Raw genomic sequence first — 22,736 nt, 5'->3', positions numbered from 1 at the left:
TGGGAAGTTCACATCCACAGATCCGCTGGGCTGTCCGTACCACTCTCTGCAGAGTCCTGCGATTGAGGGAAGTACATTCCCATACCAGGCAGTGATACAGCCAGTCAGGATGCTCTCAATTGTGCCCCTGTAAAAAGTCCTTAGGATTTGGGGACTCACACCAAATTTCTTCAACAATCTGTGGTGAAAGAGGTGCTGTTGTGCTTTTTTCACCACACAGCCAGTATGTACAGACCAAGTGAGATCTTCGGTGACGTGTATACTGCGGAACTTGAAACTGTTCACCCTCTCAACCCCAGATCAACTGATGCCAATAGGAGTGAGCCTGTCTCCGTTCCTCCTGTAGTCCACAACTAGCTCCTTTGTTTTTGCAACATTGAGGGACGGTTGTTTTCTTGACACCACAGTGTCAGGGTGATGACTTCTCTGTAGGCTGCCTCGTTATTATTTCAGATAAGGCCAATCAATACAGTATCATCTGCAAATTTATTTAGCAGATTGGAGATTAGGTGGCAGCACAGTCATGGGTATACAGAGAGTAAAGGGGGGGGTTAGTACACAGCCCTGGGGGCTCCTATGGTGAGGGTCAAAGGGGTAGAGGTGAGACAGCCCACTCTCACCACCTGCCGGCGACCTGACATGAAGTCCAGGATCCAGCTGCACAAGGCAGGGTGAAGGCCGAGGTCCCTGAGCTTCTTGTCAGGCCTGGAGGGAATTATGGTGTTGAATGCTGAACTGTAGTCCAAGAACAGCATTCTCACATAAGCATCACTCCTCTCCAGATGTGTAAGGACAGTGTGTGGAACTGCGGCTATTGCGTCATCTGTCGATCGGTTGTGTTGGTAGGCGAATTGTAGGGGGTCCAGTGTGGGTGGTAGCATGCTGCAGATGTAATCCTTGACCAGCCTCTCAAAGCATTTGCTTATTATTGTTATGCAGACAATAATTTTCTGTCCATTCCCAGCCATTTATAACTAGGTTAAAATTAAAATGGATTCAATAGTTCCATAGTATAATTATTATACTAACTTTCCTCAGCAGCAATATACAGTATTACCTTACCAACTCACTCAATTTGTTGATATAAAAAATTGGAGGATCAGCTGTTTTCAATGAATTTGTAAGACTAAATAATCCCCTCTCTGTAAGATCCAACAGTATGGTAGATTTTCAACAGACCACCTAAAGATAAGGCAAAAGAGCATTAAAGACAAGATTAGGAAATAGAAACATAGAAAACCTACAGCATAATACAGGCCCTTCAGCCCACAAAGTTGTGCCAAACGTGTCTCTACCTTAGAAATTACTAGGCTTACCCATAGCCCTCTATCTTTCTAAGCTCCATGTACCTATCCGCCTCCACCACTGTCGCCAGAAGCCCATTCCATGCACTCACCACTCTCTGAGTATAAAACTTACCCCTGACATCTCCTCTGTACCTACTCCCCAGCACCTCAAACCTGTGTCCTCTTGTGGCTACCATTTCAGCCCTGGGAAAAAGCCTCTGACTATCCACACGATCAATGCCTCTCATCATCTTATACAAGTCTATCAGGTCACCTCTCATCCTCTGTCGCTCCAAGGAGAAAAGGCCAAGTTCACTCAACCTGTTTTCATAAGGCATGCGCCCCAATCTAAGCAACATCCTTGTAAGTCTCCTCTGCACCCTTTCTATGGCTTCCACATCTTTCCTGTAGTGAGGCGACCAGAACTGAGCATAGTACTCCAAGTGGGGTCTGACCAGGGTCCTATATAGCTGCAACATTACCTTTTGACTCCTAAATTCAATTCCACGATTAATGAAGGCCAAAACACCATATGCCTTCTTAACCACAGAGTCAACCTGCACAGCTATTTTGAGCGTCCTATGGACTCGGACCCCAAGATCCCTCTGATCCTCCACACTGCCAAGAGTCTTAACATTAATACTATATTCTGCCATCATATTTGACCTACCAAAATGAACCTCTTCACACTTATCTGGGTTGAACTCCATCTGCCACTTCTCAGCCCAGTTTTGCATCCTATCAATGTCTCGCTGTAACCTCTGACAGCCCTCCACACTATCCACACCTCCTCCAACCTTTGTGTCATCAGCAAACTGACTAACCCATCCCTCCACTTCCTCATCCAGGTCATTTATAAAAATCATGAAGGGTCCCAGAACAGATCCCTGAGGCACACCACTGGTCACCGACCTCTATGCAGAATATGACCCATCTACAACCACTCTTTGCCTTCTGTGGGATCCACAAAGCAATGTCCCCTTGGATGATAATAGAGAAGCACAAATCTGGAGAAGGATAAAAGACCATCTCAAAGGCACTGAACATACCTCAGAACTCAGCAGTCCATTGTGAAAAAGTGAAAAAATATATGAAACCACAGCCACACTGCCTAGGTAATGCTGCCAAACTTAGTGGCTGGAGAAGAAAGGCACTTGTAAGAGAAGCTACAGTGATGGCAACAATCACTCTGAACAAACTGCAGACATCAGTGGCTGGAGATGAAGTTCATGGCTCCACAATCTCTAAGGCCTTGCACAAAAAGGGTATTTATGAAAGAGTGGCTAGGAAGAAGTCCTAGCTAAAAAAAAACCATATCATTGCCCATAAATATTTTGCCAAACATCACTTAGAAGATACTGTATAAATGTGGAAGAAGGTCTTCTGGTCAGATGCCACTGAAGTGGAACTTTTTGGCCTCAACACCAAGTAGTATATGTAGCATATTGCTGTCCACTGCCACGCACCAGCAACTGTCACCTGGCACAGCTTGAGCAATTTTGCAAGGTGAAATGGGCAAATCTTGCTCCAATACATTGTCCAAAGCTAATAGAGACTTATACATTGTTACGTACCCCGTAACTGGGTTGCCAAACCAGCAGAAATAGATCACTCAGTTGGAGTCTGGATTACTAGAACTAAGAAAGTTTTATTAAAGAAACAAGCAACACAGTACTCTAATCAAAAGGATAATGAATGCAACAGTTCAGCAATGATGCCCATCCTCTGGGTCCCCCGCCCCCCCTTGTCTTTCTTCCCGGACCTCCTGTCCCATGATCCTCTCGTATCCCCTTTTGCCTATCACCTGTCCAGCTCTTGGCTCCATCCCTCCCCCTCCTGTCTTCTCCTATCATTTTGGATCTCCCCCTCCCCCTCCAACTTTCAAATCCCTTACTCACTCTTCCTTCAGTTAGTCCTGACGAAGGGTCTCGGCCTGAAACGTCGACTGCACCTCTTCCTACAGATGCTGCCTGGCCTGCTGCATTCACCAGCAACTTTGATGTGTGTTGCTTGAATTTCCAGCATCTGCAGAATTCCTGTTGTTTGCGTCATAATTCTGTCGACTGTCTTCCTCACCCCAAAATGTCCACCGAGGGGTACTTTGTGGGCCAGGTTAAAAATCTCGCCCCTATAAATTTTCGGCGCTACCACCTGGTGTACAACTCCCCACTCCTCATCTGCGGGCACAGTACATGGTCTCCATTTCCTCTTTAGTACTCCCTCCTTTACATAATAGCCGACTGGTTCCCTTTTCAATTCTGCGTCAGAGAGAGCTGTCTCTGCCAAACCCATCAGCTCCCCGTCTCGCTCTTGTGCCTATATAAAGTCCTTCCTGGCTAATGCTAAGTCTGCCTCAGCCCCCTCACCTCCTCTTGTTCCACCACGCTCCTCCTTTTCACCTTCTACCCCCTCCTCGTACAAGGCTGGCAGAAACGTCTCAGCTAGCTGTACCTCAGCCTTTGCAGCCTTCCTCGACATCTGTCGAATTATTGCACAAACGGGGTAAACCTGCGAGTCCATGGGCGGGGCCTCAATGCTGGCAGGCTGACTTGTCAATCTCACGGCTGGGAACACGATTCCCCCCGGGAGGTCATTACCGAGCAAGACTTCCACGCCTTTCATCGGTAATTCGGACCTCACCCCGATCGTGACTAGTCCAGAGACCAGGTTGCTTTGTAAGTGTATCTGGTGCAAAGGCACAGCTTCCGTCCCTTTTCCAATGCCTTTGATCACACTGACCTCCCCAGTCTCGGTCTCTGAACTAAAGTCTAAAACACTCCTCAAGGTCAGTGACTGACAAGCTCCCGTGTCTCTCCAGATCCGTACTGGAACTAGGTTTAACCCCTCCTTCACCGACACCAACCCGGCCGAGATAAACCTCTCGCGCCCTTCCTGAACCTTATCCGACCTCCCCTCTCCTGGAGGTTGGTTTGCCGGCTCAATACAGCCAGTCGGAACCCCCGTTTTTCCTTTTCCCGTCTCCTTCTTTGGGGCAAAGCACCTGGACGCAAAGTGTCCGACTTTCCCACAATTATAACAGACGACCCCAGGAGACTTCCTACCAGACTGCTCCCGGTCTACCTTATCCTTCTCACTAGTCCCCAGCTTACTTACTGACTTCTCTGGTGGACTCTCCCCGCCGTCCTGACGTCCCTTCTGGTAGCCTTTACTCGGGGCAAACTTCATTTTATGCGTCAACGCATACTCATCCGCTAACTTAGCAGTTGCGGCTAACGTGACTGCCTCTTTCTCATCTAGGTAGGGTCTCATACCCTCAGGGACACAACCTTTAACCTGCTCAATCAAGATCAGCTGTAGCAGTCTGTCATAATCCCCCTCTACCCCCTTCGAGGCGCACCAACACTCACAATATGTCTGCATCTCACTGGCAAACTCTAGATACGTGCGGTCCCACTGCTTCCTCGCATTTCGGAACCTCTGCTGGTATGCCTCCGGGACCAACTCATAAATCCTGAGGATGGCCTCTTTCACCACCTCATACCTCTGGGCATCTTCCGCGGACAAAGTTGAGTAAGCTTGTTGGGTTTTCCCTTTCAGTACACTCTGAAGCAAAACAGCCCACTTATCCCTCAGCCAGTCCTGACTTGTAGCAACTTTTTCGAAATGGAGAAAGTACCAATCCACGTCGGTATCGTCAAATGGGGGAACCAGCCTAACCTCCTGGGTCGCCCGGAACCCTCCACCTTGGTTCGGCGCGGGCCCCTGCTCTGCCCTTATCCTTAACTTCTCCAGCTCGAATTCCCTTTCCTTCTGTTTCTCCTCCCGCTCCCACTGTCTCTCTCTCTCCTGCCTTTCTAACTCTTTCTCTTTCTCTTGCCTTTCTAACTCTCTCTCTTGCCTTTCTAACTCTCTCCCCTTCTTTTGCCTTTCTAACTCTCTCTCCTTCTCTTCTCGCTCCAACTGCCGTACCCGGAACTCGTGCTCGAGTCTCAGTTTTTCAAGCTGCACCTGTACCGCGTCTCCGGCAGGTTTTTCAATAGACACCACCTCCAGCTCGCCTTGGGGAAACACACCTTTAGATACATAGTGCTCTACGATAGCTCTGTGTATCTCCTCTCTCCTCATTGTCGACTTCCCCTTAGCAAGATTCAACCGTTTGGCCACAGCTACCAGTTCCGATTTCCTGGCATCCTCTAATGCCTCCAAGGTCGGCGCCTTTATAATTTCCTCAGCCTCCATTTCTGCTGTTTGTCTTTTCTTTCTTTCGGGAATTTTGACCCAATCAATTTACTCCGTCCCAAATTTAGCGTTCAAAATCGCAGACGAGAACCCCACTTATGTTACGTACCCCGTAACTGGGTTGCCAAACCAGCAGAAATGGATCACTCAGTTGGAGTCTGGATTACTAGAACTAAGAAAGTTTTATTAAAGAAACAAGCAACACAGTACTCTAATCAAAAGGATAATGAATGCAACAGCTCAGCAATGATAAACATACATGTACACAGAATTCAGATAACAGGATCAATCAAGCTCTATCATTGTCTAGGGGTAAATTACCAGTTTCAAAGTGACGCAAAGTTCAGTTCAATTTAGTTCAGTTCAGTTCGCAGTAGTCGCTGCCGTGGGAGATGGACAGTGTGGGGGAAGGAGAGAGAGAGCAAAACGAATGAATATTCAAGGCTTCCAGACAGACCTTCGCAGTCAGCTTTCAGGCGAGTCCTTTGTGATGTCATCTGAGGTCACCGACCGTGACCCCTCCGTTTCCAGATACGATCGTTTCTCTGCGGTGAACCCAGCACCCAGGCAAGGGTGGACATACACCAGGTTCCCGCCGATTGTGCCTTTCCATCCTGTGCGTCTATGGCCCGGTACTTCCCACCGACTTGTGAGAGATGCACCGCTTCCAGGGTCTTGTTACCTCGGGTGTCATGTGTGTCCTGCCTTAGCGAACCTGTCCCTTTTTTATCCCCCTGCTGGGGTATCGCCTGTCCATCACTACAAACAGTTCAGGGTTCAAAGGGGGAGCCGATCTTGACAGCTCTCCTTCCTTCATTAACATCTCCAGATGCTGCTCCATTGTTTTCCTTATCTCTCTCTCTCCTGAAGACAGGTGGCAGACCAACTGCTGATTCCACTGGTGCCAGCCCAGGCCAGCTACATCGTGTATTCTTGTCACAACATAAAGACCTTTGGCTGCAATAGCTTCAAGAGGTGGTTCAACTAAGTACTGAGCAAAGGGGGATACTTTTGAACTGCTGAAATTTCAATTGTTGAATTTTTAGTTTTTCATGCTTTACAATTGTCCATGTTTTTGGGCTCTTCTGTGAAAAAGGAGCATGTGATTCACAAATAAAAATTCTCAGTTAAATTGATCATAATCCCTGCTCGTAATACTCATATCCCTGAACAAAGGTTTGGGACTGAATACTTTTCCTTAGATAGGAGCCCAAAATTGCTCACAATATTCCAAATGCATTCTGAGCAATGTCTTATAAAGCCTCAACTTTCTTGCTTTTATATTCCAGTCCTTTTGAAATTAATGTTAATATTGCATGTTCCTTCTTTACTATTGACTCAACCTGTACGTTAACCTTGAGAGAAATCCTGAACAAAGATGCCCAAGACCCTTTTGTGCTTTTGACTTCTGAATTTTCTCCCCATTTATGGAATAGTCTACAACTTTATTTTTCCTATCAAAGTGCACAAACCCCAAACTTGCCTAAACTGTATTTCATCTGCCACCTCTTTTCCCACTGTCTCAACTTATCCAATTTCTTCTGCAGACTCCCTGTGTCTACCTCACTACCTGTTCCTCCATATACTGTATCTTGGTATCATCTGCAATCTTGGCCACTGTGTCATCAGTTCCTGCATCTGGAACATTACTGTATGAAACCACCTTGGTTTCCTCAGCTGCGTAAGTCTGGGGAAGACAACCTCCGGCCCCGCCAAACTCGTGAGATTGAGGCGCCCTTGATCCCACCCCAAACCCCGGTTTGTGTGTATGCTACGTCACTGGCTACCCTGTTACAAATTAATGCCATGGAATAACACACAGTACACTGCATTCAATTAAAGGAATTATATTTATGAAGCTTAACTGAAGGGTTAGTAAAGAATAACAAAAAGGGCCCATTCTAATTAAACAGTCAAATGTGCAGAAGTTGGAGCTCATCTGGAACTTCTCTGTAACTCATGCTCTGGGCCCTCGGTCAACGTGAAAGCACATACCACCTACCGAATGTTGCTCACAATCCACCTCAAACAAACAGGTCTCCCACCAGATCATATGCTACGACCGGTTCTCTCCAGCGACTTCTCCCTTCATCTCCCCTTGAACAAAAGCCCCAAGCCCAACCTTATTGTCCTTCACCAAGAAAACCTCTCGCTAATTAGATGGCACATGTTCCACATCATCCCTTTATCTTCAACAGTAACCCAAACAGGCTGACAGCAGGACAGCAGAACAGCAGCTCTTATAGAGCTGCTAAATGAAGTACCTACAGCATAACAGTAAAGATGTGAACCAGGGCATTACACTCTCCCCGCCCCCACCACAAATAGTCATGTCCTTATGACTTTGAAATAATTTGTCATCCCATCATTAATAACACTGTTTTCAAAGGAATTTTGTGATGTCAGAACCTCCAATCCATTTGTAGATGGTACAGGTCGACCTTCACTAATCCGGCACCATTGGGACCTGAGGAGTGCCGGATTAGTGAAAATGCCGAATTACAGAAAGACTATCGAAGGAACCGGATTACAGGTAGTCGGATTAGTGAAGGTCGACCTGTAGTGACATATCTCACTAGGGGGATGTTTCCCCAGTGCTACATAGGCCAGTCTATCTGGGGGACTCCTGACTCTTTGAGACCTCCTTATCCCATCATTTACATCTTCAGTTTCAGACATTCCTTGGGATACTTCTGGTCTGTATGGTGAGGCGTTTCCCCAGTCTATCACTCGTTCCTTCCTGCAACTCAGATCTCTCTGCCACTTGGCTGAACTCAGCCTCATAAGTTACTTTAGAGCCCAGCCCCCTTCATGGTCCAGCTGCAAACCTGCCTGAGCACTGCTAATCCCCCATTTCATCTGCCTCAGCGTGAGAAAGGTTGGGAATCTCTTCCTCAATTATTGGGGAGTTGGCAGAAGGCAGCATATACCACACCCCTATTTCCCCATCCTCCAAGTCCATATCCCATTCAGGGGCAGGCGCCAGTTTAATCGTTCCTGCTTCTGGTCCTTCAGTCTCACCATGTTGCCGCAAAGTCCTCTTACTAAGTGTAGGGCCCAGGTCAGACCCTGGGTCAACATGCACCTCTTGTCCCAGAGGTAGAATATGGTTCCAATGGAGAATCTTGACAGGCCCATCCCCATTTTCTGCTTTCACCCGGAAAATTGGTACATTTGGCATCTGACTCTCCACTATATAGGGTGTAGCCGTCCAGCAGTCAGCCAATTTATGCTTGCCAGGTAGCCCCAAGTTCTTCACAAGGATTCGGTCTCCAGGCATGAGTTGGGAGAAACTGACCTTTTGATCATACCTCCTCTTATTTCCTTAATTTTGCTTGGTAGCCAAGACCTCAGCTAATTCATAAGCCTTTTTCAGCTCCCTTCTCATATCAGCCACATTCTTCAGATAAGTCTTCTCTTTATCAGCCTCACTCATAATACACACTCAAGTCCAGCACACTGAACCACGTCACACCATTCAGACAGGCCAGCACCTCCTCAACTCTCAGGACTGCATACTGGTCAGGGGGACACACATCCATACCTTCCCATTCTTCTTCCTGACCACTACTATTGGAGAGGTGTAAGGGCTTCTGGACTCAGTGATAATCCCAGTTTCCTTCAGTTTCCACAGATGCTGCCAAACGTCCTCCACCTCTGCAGATGTCAGTCGCCGCAACCTTTCTCTGGACGGAGTGCCCTCTGTCACCCAGAGGGTGTGGCGAGTGCCCTTGGAACAACCCACACCAACTCATCAGTAGAAGACATCTTTCAGCTTCAACATTTTCTCTATCACTTTCTCTTTCTTCTTCCAACCTCCATGTACCAGGGAGTCCCCAAAGTTGAATGACTCGGCAGTCATCCTTCTTTTCAGACAGAATTTCTTCCCAACTTGTCTCAGAGGGACACTGGACATTACTGTCACCAGGAAGAAGTGTGTCATTGGCATCCCCTGCCTGGGAGTGACCTCCCGCTCCGAAGTGTTCCTGACACTCACTGTCATTCTATTCACCTGTACAACTAAGGGCTACTGCAGTTCGGGCCTCACCAGTACCCTTGAAGGTAAGCCTGACTCCTCTTCATGGTCTTCCGGAGCATCCACCAAGAGGGCCTCGGCCTCAGGCATTCTGGGAAATTTGGGTTCCCCATCACTCTCACTGCTTCCCCAGGCTGTAACACGATTGGTTTTGACTGGGTGAACCACACAGTCCCTCGTTTATGCTCATCATCCAGCCCAGTGCAGCCACGCACTTCCTCAAAAGTAGCTTGGAACACAGGGTGAATGGACAATGCCTTCAGAAAGCTCTCTCCAACTTTCTCTTTGCAGGCTCCCACTAGCCTCCTCACATTAGGAGTATTCATCCCCAGGAGAATTGAAGCTTCGTCCCTCTCGATCGGGTCCGGACAAACCAGCAGTAATGTATCAGGGACCTCAGCTACTCCCACATCTGCCTCTGAAAACTCCAGCTTCAATGACAAGTAACCATCGTACGGATAGTCATCCGTACTAAGACCCCAGATCTCTAGTGCACTGAGTGACGTCAATGGTAAATGTGTCAAATACTGGTTGTAAAACAAACGGTACAGCAGAGTAACCTGAGAGCTGGTGTCAAGTATGGCTCTGGCATAAATACCCTCGATCCGTAGCGATACAACTGGAGCTTGGCCCCACTGAGCCTTCAGGAATAGGGTGTCTTGCTTTCAGGTGTTCTTTGATATATTGCTGGGAACGTGATCCCCCTGAGAAGCCATGATGTTCCCTCACTGGGTCACTCCGCTTAGGTACCCGGGGGCTCACTCTCCAACGGGTTTCCCGTCATTCACACTCCCGCCTGAAGTGATCCTCTTCACCAGAGTTATAACAGACAATACCGGCCACTCCCCTTTTCGCGGGATCCTGGTCTCATTAGCAGCCCTCTGTGTAGTCCGTCCCCTTAGGGGATCCGCCTCCCTATCAGCTCTATCGTGCGGGGGGGGGCCGCACCCGCTGATAACAACCGGAACATCTCAGTCCTAAACTCTGCCACGAACTCCTTCACCACTCCATGGGGTGGGTTATCAGTGATCACCTCAGCCAAGGGGACCACTACCAAGGACTGTACCCTGCGGACGGAGGCTTCCCGTGCCTCCATCGCATTCTCCTCCTCTCTTACTTCCCTGATCAGCTCGACAAACAAGGGAGGGGGTGCATCTTACGGGACATTTGGAGACCCCAAGTGATCAGGTCCGGCGAATGGGCACCTTTCACCACTTGGTCCATTCTTAACTGATTCACCTCAACCATTTGAATGGCCCTTCTCCACTACAAGCCATTTAGCTGCCTCCCTAGCCAAAAAGTAGGCAGAAAGCTTCTGCCCCTTTTCCTGAAACATGTTCTGAAACCCCGTCATAAGCTCCAATGGGCTTCCCATCATGCCAAACACCTTTCCTAGCGCTTGCATGTAGGCCATAGAGGTAGCAAAGGGGTTCTGTGTCTTTACGGTTCTCACTACGTCAACAGACGGCCCCTTCATACTTTCAACCAATCGCTGTCTGTTTTCATCATCAGGGCACTGCCACTCATCCAGCAACTGAGGGGTCTGCTCTGCCCAAGTCTCGTACTCCTCTTCCCATTTAGGGGTGGGTTTGTTCCTGAGAACAGGCTGAGGCTGCGATAGCTGGGACTTTGAACCTGGGAATTTTGCCATTTATTCACCAGGGAAGTAAGAGCTATCAACTCAGAATGCTCAGCTCTCGCTAGAGGACTCATCAGACCTTCTACATCAGACCAATCCTTCCCTTTGCTCCACAGAAACGAGAGCGACTTGTCTTTAAAGTCTCCTCCCCCTGCTACAGGAAATTCAGCTTCCAATTCGGCACACTCGCCTTCACTCCTCTCCTCCCGGGAAATGTGGACGACCCACAGCCCCCACTCTCCCCGGACCCCAACAGTACCAGGCAGTTCTATTGCCATTATGTCAGTGCTAGCCTGAACTAAAACAAAGTCTTTGTCCACCATTTTATCAAACCTCCACTCCACCCCTTGCAACATCCATAACCACGTATCATACTCATTTAACCGAACAATAGTTTAACACAGACATAAACACACAACCTACTGGATCAACGCTCAGGGCAATCACACAGCATCCAATGAAATCGATCCCAGACGATTCCCCACAATGAAACCACCTTGGTTTCCTCAGCTGCGTAAGTCTGGGGAAGACAACCTCCGGCCCCGCCAAACTCGTGAGAGTGAGGCGCCCTTGATCCCACCCCAAACCCCGGTTTGTGTGTATGCTACGTCACTGGCTACCCTGTTACAAATTAATGCCATGGAATAACACACAGTACACTGCATACAATTAAAGGAATTATATTTATGAAGCTTAACTGAAGGATTAGTAAAGAATAACAAAAAGGGCCCATTCTAATTGAACAGTCAAATGTGCACAAGTTGGAGCTCATCTGGAACTTCTCTGTCACTCATGCTCTGGGCCCTCGGTCAATATGAGTGCACACACCACCTACCGAATGTTGCTCGCAATCCACCTCGAACAAACTGGTTCCAACCAGATCATATGCTACGACCGGTTTTCTCCAGTATCTTTTCTTTTTATCTCTCCTCGAACAAAAACCCCAAGCCCCACCTTATTGTCCTTCACCAAGAAAACCTCCCGCTAATTGGCTGGCACACATTCCACATCGTCCCTTATCTTCAACAGTAACCCAAACAGGCTGACAGCAGAACAGACTACTCTCAAAGAGCTGCTAAATGGAATACCTACAGCATAACAGTAAAGATATGAACCAGGGCATTATAAGTATAAAGTAGAAAATTTTAAAAATTAGTCAAATCCGAACAGTAGGGGAAAAACTACTTGTTTTTCAAACTGAGAAAAAAGGTTACAAATTCTGAGCATGAAGGCTTGAAAATTATAAACTTCCTGTTTTTGAATGAATCATAGTTTAGAAATTCAAACTGAATATAGGATATGAGTATAAAATCTTGAATACTTTCCTTGCAGTTGATTCTGTGTCTTCTTTAAGGCACACATAAAATGTCTTCCTTACTCACTGAAAAGTTAAAGTATGTTAGCATGGATTTACTAGCCAGTGATGAAGGATAAAAGCTGGGGCTTCACACCTCCCATGCATCGAGAGTTCTGAATTCCAGTTTCATCTGAGTGTAACTCTCAAGTCACCACAGCTGACACTGATTTGTCATGATGTCCAACGGGAAAGTTTAGATATCCTCATATCTCCTGGCATTTTGGCTGTACAATCTGTACTTGCGGCAGAAGTCTGCTGAATTCATTGATTTTAATGGAAAGATATGGCCCTGAAGACAACAGCACTTCAAGTAAATTTCCTTTTTATTTTGTTTAATTGATTTTCAATTGTGTGCATGTTTCTAAGATTTTAGTTTATGCCTTTATAGCTTAAATCATATTTAACTGTATTTATATATAAATAATGTCTGATAGCTTTTGAATACTGTATTTATAAATACCATTCAATTTAAACTGCAGTCTTGACAGTCAGTTAGCCTGGGGTCACAGATTCACTCCCTGTTAAGGAAAACCAGGATGGGCAGAATCTGTCTTGTTCAGAGGCCATGTCTGGTTCTCTCCAATCAGCTGGGAGTAAGCATTGAAATGGAAGTCTAGTGACACATTACAAGAATCAGCATGCTCCTAGAACAAATGACCAGAAATCTATGACAGTTCATCAGACCAGTGAAAATAATCAACCTACTAGGTTATAATCATAAGACCTACTAGGTTATAACCACAAGACCAATCGACATAGGAGCACAATTAGGCCGTTTAGCCCATCAAGTCTGCTCCACCATTTAATCGTGGCTGATCTATTTCCCTGTCATAATGAGATGAGGTATTATGGTACTCTCACATAAATGCACTGTTATGGTTCTAAAAGCAGTGGACCAAAGAACTAGTGGTGTTTCTTGAGCCTACTCAACCATTCAATTTGATTATTGCCAATCCACTGTATATCATAGCTCCAATCAATCATCTTTCTTTCATGCTAATAATCTATTTTTTAAAAGTTGCAGTAACAAAGATTGTTTACGAATCCACACTAAGTTGCTCATCTAGATAATTTGTCCTTCAGTTTCATTTCTTCTGTGTGGAGAAGCAGACATCATATATTTGGCATGAAACAAATGGGGAAAAGATGCCAAATTCTATGGAACATGACTGTTCAACACAGCAAGTGTATTACAAAGTAATTTGATTTCAGAGCCCAATTAGATACAGACTGTGCCTGCAGAAATTTCTTTCTGAATCAGTGATATAGCAGCAATGAAGTTGAGAAAGTAAACTGTCTGCAGAACTAGATTGTTCAACTTTCAAAACGCTTCCCTGCACTCCTGACTCAACAAAGTGTGGTGTTCAGTTAAGTTTTCTTATACTTAAGGAGAGATCAGTCAGTTTTTTTAATAAGCTGAAACAGAAAGCACTGGACGATGGTGATGAAAGTGTTGCAAAGGTGGAATTTAAAGGTAGTCATGGGTGGATTGATTGGTTTCTGAGGCGAAGGCAGCTTCATAGTTTAACGTTTACCGGAGAGAGTGCTTCAGCTGATAATGAAGCTGCCAAAAAGTTCCCAGCAGAACTGAAGAAAATAATTACAGAAGGTGGTTATTCGTATAAGCAAGTGTTTAACTGTGACGAAGCTGCAATTTATTGGAAAAAATTGTCAAGCAAGACATTTATTTCGATAGAAGAAAAGCAGGCTAAGGGACACAAGGCATTGAAGGGCAGGTTTACCCAAATGCCTATTATTAACATCACTGGTGATACTGTCCTTAAGCCTCTACTAGCGCACCATTCAGAAAATCCAAGGGCACTTAAAGGCGTTGATAAGAAAACACTTCCTGTTGTGTTTCGTTCACAATCCAAGTGGTTGGAATACACTAAAGTGTTTTTTACTCAGTACGAGTGGATACGTTAGTCCTTTTGTTGAAAAATACTGTAGAGAAAATAACCTCGATAATAGGTGTCTTGTGATTGTGGGTAATTGTGCTGCTCATCCACCTGGCATTACTGAATATGGCAGTAACATTCGTGTTGCGCTCTTGCTGCCGAATACGGCATCGTTGCTGCAGCCGTGCATCCAAGGCCGAATAGCCACAATTAAGGCTTACTACACGCAAAATGTGAAGCATTTTATTGTAAGTACCATTGACAGAGAGGGCAACTCCAAAGCGTCCTTGCGGGAGATCTAGAAAGAATACAGTGTAAAATTGGCAATCGCCAACATTGGAGATGCTCTCGATAGGTTAACAGTCTCTGAGAAATGGCGTTTCGAGGAAACTGTGTCTTTCCGATTCTGGTAAGTGAAACTACACTGTACATACATTATTTCTATTTTATATAGGCTGTATATTTATCATATCATTCCTGATTTTACTATATGTTACTGTTATTTTAGGTTTTATGTGTTATTTGGCATGATTTTGTAGTTTATTTTTGGAATGCTCAAAAATTTTTCCCATATTAATAAATGGTAATTGCTTATTCACTTTACAACATTCCGGCTTACGAACCATTTCATAGGAACGCTCTGCTCTACCTTCGGATAGCAGGGGAAACCCGTATTAGCTAGTGCATAATGTGCGCATTATGCATATGAAAATACACCAAGTATACTTAATTCAGAAAGTCTTTATAGACCTTTTAAGAAAATAATTAGTGACTAAGAATTGTAACCATCAGAGAAACAGGAACATCATTAAATATATGTAAGTGCCACTGGGCAACAGTCATTGAGACAGGCTACCACGCTCTTCTTGGGCACCGGTACGATTAAAGCCTACTTGAAGGAGATGGGTACCACACATTACCAGAGCCAGAGGTTGAAGATATCTGTGAATACCCCAGCCAGTTGATTAGAACAGGTCTTCAGTACTTGGCCAGGTACTCTCTTCTGTTCTAGTTCTCCATAATCCTCAACTCCTATATCTATTGCAAATACTTATCTTTTCCATTTCAAATATACATAATGATCTGGTCTTCACCAACTCAGGGCAGAGAAATCCCGAAATTCACTGCCCTCTGTGTTAAGGCAGATGGCCAAATGGTTGTTCTTAAAGCAACCCCTTACAGAACTGTGAGGTGTAATTTCAGCAGATAGCTTTCCGGATGAAGTACATCTCATTGCCTCAGTAAAGCATCCAGCATAATCAAAGACCAAACTCAACCTGGACGTTCTCTCTCCTCCTCTCTCTCATTGGACAGAAGATACAAACACCTGAAGTATGTCGTTGTCGTGGCTATCCCTCGAGGTCGAGGATGATGGTCTCCGTTCTGAGGAAGTGGCCCACAGAGTGAAGACGCCTGTGCATGTATTTGTTTAATGTGTACTTGATGTTGCACTCCAAGAAGCACACGATACTTCGCAAATCAACCAACTGATTCCAATGGCATGGAAACCACGATGATTGGAGCTGATGGATTTGCTGCAGCCTTCAACCGCCTTCACAGCCGTTGAGTTCAAAGTAACCGTCCGCCTGTTCCACTGTTAAGGTCTTGGTTGGATTGTTCTTTGTCAGAGACCTCACCCCCGACCTTACCACCATGGGTGACCCTACCAGGAGCATAGCTCCAGACGGCATTGCTCTCAAGATCACAGGAACGCACAAGCTTCTCTACCACGACAAGGTGACAATCCACAAAGAAGATGTATGTACCACTAGGCTCAAGAACAGCATCTATCCCACTGTCAGGTTCTTGAATGGAGCTTATATTCTCAGATAGACTCTTGGCCTCACAATCTACCTCTTTATAATCTTACACTTGCTCTGCACTGTTTCTGTAGCTTTTACACTTTATACTGCTTTTTTACTATTTTACTTTACCCTGGCTCAATGCACTGTGTAATGATTTGATCTATGTAAACAGAATGCAAGATTAGATTTTCGCTGTATCTTGGTACATGTGACAATAACAAACCAATCTGGATGCACTACTTTTCTTAATACATATGAATGATTTCAACTTGGATGCTCAGAGCACCATTTCGACAAATGCAGATGACACAGAACTCGGAGAAATAGGGTAGGTGAGGATGATAACAATAGACTTCAAGGAGATATAGTCAGGATGACTAAATGAACAGATAGGTGGCACATTGATCATAATACATTGAAGTCCAAAGTATTATATTTCAGAAGTAAAAATGAGAAAAAGCAATATAAATTAGAGTGAATAATTCTAAAAGGAGTGCAAATACAGAGAGCTTTGAGGATTATGTGTATAGATCACTTTAAAGTGGCAAGGCAGGTTCAGAAAGTGGGTGGAAAAAGTACACAGGTCAGGGTTTATAAATGGAAGCAGAGATTACAAGAACATTGTAATGACGGAATTTTATATAGCCTTGTTTCAACCAAGCTTTTGGAAAACTTTGAAGGTTATGGAGAGAATGCAAAAGAGAATGGACAAAATTATTCTGAGAGACTTGGGCTGGATATGTAGACCATGAAAAACAGAAGATACAACAGTGCAGCTCTGTATAGGCTCTTCGGCCCCATGATGTTGTGCTGTTGCGCTGACCTAATCTACTCCAAGGTCCTGGGTTATTCTCAAATAGATGGAAAGGAAGAATTTGAAAGAAGATCTTTCAGAATCATGAAGACTTTCATCATGATCTTTTAGAACCAGGAAGAGTAGAAAGAGAAAAATGTTGCTGGCTGTGTGGATAGTGTGATAAGAACTAGGAACATATTAATCACTCTCTTTCTTGAAAACAATCACTACAATCAATAGCTTGTAACTTCCCTTTCAGAGCTGAGCTTTTGAACCACCTGTACGACCTAGCATTTTTGTGGTGTGAATTGAAGTCTCAGGGGCGCAGGACGGTTGCTATGTGGTGTGTAGAGGCTGAATCGAGGCAGCAAGGTCAGAGCCCAAGAGCAGGGAATTGAGCCAATGTTTGGCAGTTGGAGCAGACTTGGAAGCGATTCTAAACAGCAGAACTAAAGTGAGGCAGCGTCACGGCGATTCAATTATAGTATTTAAAAAAGTGGACAAGGCATTGCAATTCTTAAATGGTGTGCATATGACTCGGATTTTCCGCCGAATTTTCCTTAGATTTAAGGACTGGACAATTAAAGGAATAACAGCTATTTGCAATATAATGAAAGAAGGAACACTGTTCAGTTTTGAAATGCTCAAAACGAAACACTTACTAGAAAAACAAAACTTTTATTGATATTTACAGATGCGACAGTATGTTACTAGGACGGTAAAAAATGTAACCAAGGCAAGTACATGTTTGAGAGAGCTATTTAGAAAAGCATATAATTCAGACAACGGTAGTAGAATAATTTCAAGCATGTATAAGGGTTTGTCAAATCTGAAAACACATTTGACTTCATACATTAAAACAAAATGGGAGAAGGAAAGAGGGATAGTAATATCTAAGGACGAATGGACAATAATATGGAGGTATCAATGGAAGTGTACCAGTTCACAGAAATGGAGGGAGTTCGGATGGAAAAACTTGATAAGGTATTTTATTACACCCTCTCGGAAATCCCATTATGATAGCAACCTAACCAACAGGAATTCTGCAGATGCTGGAAATTCAAGCAACACACATCAAAGTTGCTGGTGAACGCAGCAGGCCAGGCAGCATCTCTAGGAAGAGGTACAGTCAACGTTTCAGGCCGAGACCCTTCGTCACGACTAACTGAAGGAAGTTAGTAAGAGATTTGAAAGTGGGAGGGGGAGGGGGAGATCCAAAATGATAGGAGAAGACAGGAGGGGGAGGGATGGAGCCAAGAGCTGGACAGGTGATTGGCAAAGGGGTATGAGAGGATCGTGGGACAGGAGGTCCGGGGAGAAAAATGGGGGGGGGGGGGGGAACCCAGATGATGGGCAAGGGGTATAGTCAGAGGGACAGAGGGAGAAAAAGGAGAGTGAGAGAAAGAATGTGTGTATAAAAATAAATAACGGATGGGGTACAAGGAGGAGGTGGGACATTAGTGGAAGTTAGAGAAGTCAATGTTCATGCCATCAGGTTGGAGGCTACCCAGAAGGAATATAAGGTGCTGCTCCTCCAACCTGAGTGTAGCTTCATCTTTACAGTAGAGGAGGCTGTGGATAGACATGTCAGAATGGGAATGGGATGTGGAATTAAAATGTGTGGCCACTGGGAGATCCTTTCTCTGGCAAGCTTATTAACTTTGCCTCCAACTTTCACCCTGCCCTCAAGTTTATCTGGTCCATTTCCGACACCTCCCTCCCCTTTCTAGATCTTTCTGTCTCTGTCTCTGGAGACAGCTTATCCACTGATGTCTACTATAAGCCTACTGACTCTCACAGCTATCTGGACTATTCCTCTTCTCACCCTGTCTTTTGCAAAATTGCCATCCCCTTCTCGCAATTCCTCCACCTCCGCCGCATCTGCTCTCAGGATGAGGCTTTTCATTCCAGGACAAGGGAGATGTCCTCCTTTTTTAAAGAAAGGGGCTTCCCTTCCTCCACTATCAACTCTGCTCTCAAACGCATCTCCCCCATTTCACGCACGTCTGCTCTCACTCCATCCTCCCGCCACCCCACTAGGAATAGGGTTCCCCTGGTCCTCACCTACCACTCCACCAGCCTCCGGGTCCAACACATTATTCTCCGTAACTTCCGCCACCTCCAACGGGATCGCACCACTAAGCACATCTTTCCCTCCCCCTCCCCCCGCTTTCCGCAGAGATCGCTCCCTACGCAACTCCCTTGTCCATTCGTCCCCCCCATCCCTCCCCACTGATCTCTCTCCTGGCACTTATCCGTGTAAGCGGAACAAGTGCTACACATGCCCTTACACTTCCTCCCTTACCACCATTCAGGGCCCCAGACAGTCCTTCCAGGTGAGGCGACACTTCACCTGTGAGTCGGCTGGGGTGATATACTGCATCCGGTGCTCCCAATGTGGCCTTCTATATATTGGCGAGACCCGACGCAGGCTGGGAGACCGCTTTGCTGAACACCTACGCTCTGTCTGCCAGAGAAAGCAGGATCTCCCAGTGGCCACACATTTTAATTCCACATCCCATTCCCATTCTGACATGTCTATCCACGGCCTCCTCTACTGTAAAGATGAAGCCACACTCAGGTTGGAGGAACAACACCTTATATTCCGTCTGGGTAGCCTCCAACCTGATGGCATGAACATTGACTTCTCTAACTTCCGCTAATGCCCCACCTCCCCTTTGTACCCCATCCGTTATTTATTTTTATACACACATTCTTTCTCTCACTCCTTTTTCTCCCTCTGTCCCTCTGACTATACCCCTTGCCCATCCTCTAGGTTCCCCCCCTCATCTTTCTCCCAGGACTTCCTGTCCCATGATCCTCTCATATCCCCTTTGCCAATCACCTGTCCAGCTCTTTGCTCCATCCCTCCCCCTCCTGTCTTCTCCTATCATTTTGGATCTCCCCCTCCCCCTCCCACTCTCAAATCTCTTCCTAACTCTTCCTTCAGTTAGTCCTGATAAAGGGTCTCGGCCTGAAACGTCGAGTGTACCTCTTCCTAGAGATGCTGCCTGGCCTGCTGCGTTCACCAGCAACTTTGATGTGTGTTGCATGATAGCAACCTCCCTGTTTGCTGGAGAAATTGTGGAAATCAAAATGCAAACCATTATCATATTTTCTGGGAATGCCCCGTTATCAAAGACTATTGGAGTGGGATACACAAGACATCTTTAAATGTGAAACACCCTTAGAAAGTAAGACCATATATTTTGGGTACGTACCTCAAGAATGGTTGAAAAGAGATAAAATATTTAATGAATATACTGCTGGTGGCTGGTAAAAAGACTCTTACCAGGAAATAGTTATCACAGGAGAGCCCAACTTTAAATGTATGGATGGAAATTACAATGGACATTTACAAAATGGGGAAGATAGCGACATCTGTTAATCATAAGTTGGAACAATTTGATTCATACTGGGAAAAATGGTTTAACTACATAACACCTCATAGGCCTGATTTTATTCTCACAAGTCAATGAATATGTTGTAGAAAAAGATCACTCCCTACTTTGTACATAGATCTTTTCTTTTGATTGTTCTTTCTTTCTTTCCTCTCCTTTCTATAAGTGTATACCTCAGATAAATATTATGTGGAGATTTGTGACAAATATGACTATATGATATATATGTACAGTATCTGAAATACATCTTATGGAAAGTTTTGTTTGATGATGAACTTCGATAAAAAATAAATTACAAAAAAAAAGTGGACAAATGTATAACACACAAAAGAATTTTCAGGGCTATAGTAGGAGAGCAAAATAACTGGGACTCACTGGATTTATTCTTATAGAACCATTATAGACTTGTGGCTCAAATGGCCTCCTTCCATGCTACACTACCCAATTCTTATACTCTCCATTCAATCATCAGGCAATGCTGATCTAATTTATATCTCCATAGCTGACTGAGTTAAGTTAAATAACATCCAATCCATTTCAATCACACATTGCCTCGCTTACAATTCACCAGCTTATGTTGTGTTTCATTGCAAAGGCTCTGCAGTTAAAAGCACAGGAAAATAACTGCTATCATATGGGTGAAAAGAAATTCCATGCAGGTCTACAGTATGTCAGAACTGGTGCATCCTTTGCAATGAAAAAGAATACACATAACAAAAACACAGGACTATTATGGGTAGAAGTACTGCACTAAAAGAGTCTTGAAAACTTGGAAACTTCACAACATCATGAAATTGAGATCCATTACATGCTTGTCAGAGATTAGGATCAAGTATTTTAGATCATAAGTTCAGTCATCATAATGAAAAATAAGGAAAAGATGAATATAATGAAGTGATAAGATCAAAGGAAACTTACAATATGTCTGTTATCTAATGTACTTGCAGATTTAGAGAGGATAATAGTGCCGGCCTTGCATCTGTGTTTTTTAATAGTTATCTTATCCAGAGTTGTTAAGCCCTTGTGCTTTCTGTTTAATCTTGACTTTTACTTTGACTGGCATAGGTTTTCAGCCTACTGTGATTGCTTAAAGCAGACTTCCAATTACTTATTATTATGAGGTCCTTGTGTGTGTGTTTGCAGAATGATTCGGCTCACAGTGTCGCTTGGTCAGGCCACCGATGATTAATTGGAATTCCAATGTATTAATTTTTGTTTCTGTCTCAACGTGGGAGTTTTTCTCTCCTCCACACGTGGGTCCAGTCTCCCGTCAGTGCATTCTGTGACAGAAGGACCCCGCGCCATAACTGGATGATCAATAGCGGCTTGGACATCGGTCAGCTGGAGGCAAGGGTACCTTTGTTTCTCAGTGCTTGGCCTGAGGTTACGTTCTGAGTTTCTTCAGTCCATGTTCCGAGCTTCTCTAGTCTATGTTCAAGGTCGTTAAGGTTTCCTGAGTCTCCCATGGCCTTCCATGTTTCTGAGTTTGATGCTATGTTTCCGCATTTTGTTCTATGTTTCTGAGTTATCTGTAATGTTCCCAAGTTTTCTAGCCCTGTCTCAAGAGCATCAGGTCTGTTTCAAATTTACCAATTCTGTCTAGAGAGCATCAGGTCTGTTTTGAATTTATGAGCACTGCCCTAAAAGCATCAGGTCTATTTCAACTTTACCAGCCTTGTCTCAAGTTCCCCACGACTCCTGGGCCATCGAGAAGGGAGGTACTGTCATGAGCTGTGCTGGCCTGCTAGTTGAACCAGATAATCATGACAACACTTACACCACATCTGCAGTTTAATGTCATTAAAGTCTAGTTGGATATTAAATCATTCAAATCACCAGTTACCCTCTATTTTGTTACAATGAATGAGCTGTAATATTTTGCTGTTATAGTGAAACCTGACATTTAAAAACTACAAGCAACACACATCAAAGTTGCTGGTGAACACAGCAGGCCAGGCAGTATCTCTAGGAAGAGGTGCAGTCGACGTTTCAACTACACCTTTCTGTTAAGTATACATAAAACTGAAAATTGTCTTTCTTTAAAAATTGCATTCTTTTACAAAAATCTGAATTCTGTATTACACTTTTTGATTCCAAAAAAAATGCTACATTATTCGATCAAACTTCTCATGAAAGACTCATGAAAAAGGGAATTGTCTCCTTAAAGTAAAATTGGTGCTTATTCAATCAAAATGTATCCTGTTACATTTAATCAAAATGAAATTCCACTCTTTTTGCATGTTATCAGATTGCAGGTTCCTTTGATATCTTTATTAACTATGTCTTCATTTTTGTCATTATGAAAATTTTAAATTATT

At 44.6% G+C, this 22,736-nt stretch overlaps 1 long non-coding RNA gene across 1 annotated transcript in view; it reads right to left on the bottom strand.

Annotated features, from left to right (window-relative positions):
* Positions 1-6,466: 6,466 nt before the first annotated feature.
* Positions 6,467-22,736, bottom strand: part of LOC140203930 (uncharacterized) — a 46,506-nt gene continuing 30,236 nt past the window's right edge. Inside the window, exon 5 of the long non-coding RNA XR_011887451.1 lies at positions 6,467-6,571. This is a non-coding gene — a long non-coding RNA (uncharacterized lncRNA). The remainder of the gene's footprint in view (positions 6,572-22,736) is intronic.

Source organism: Mobula birostris, chromosome 1 (assembly GCF_030028105.1).
Source record: "Mobula birostris isolate sMobBir1 chromosome 1, sMobBir1.hap1, whole genome shotgun sequence".
NCBI lineage: Eukaryota > Metazoa > Chordata > Chondrichthyes > Myliobatiformes > Myliobatidae > Mobula > Mobula birostris.
Note: the sequence above shows the minus strand (reverse complement) of the source record. Positions and strands in the feature narration are given on the sequence as shown.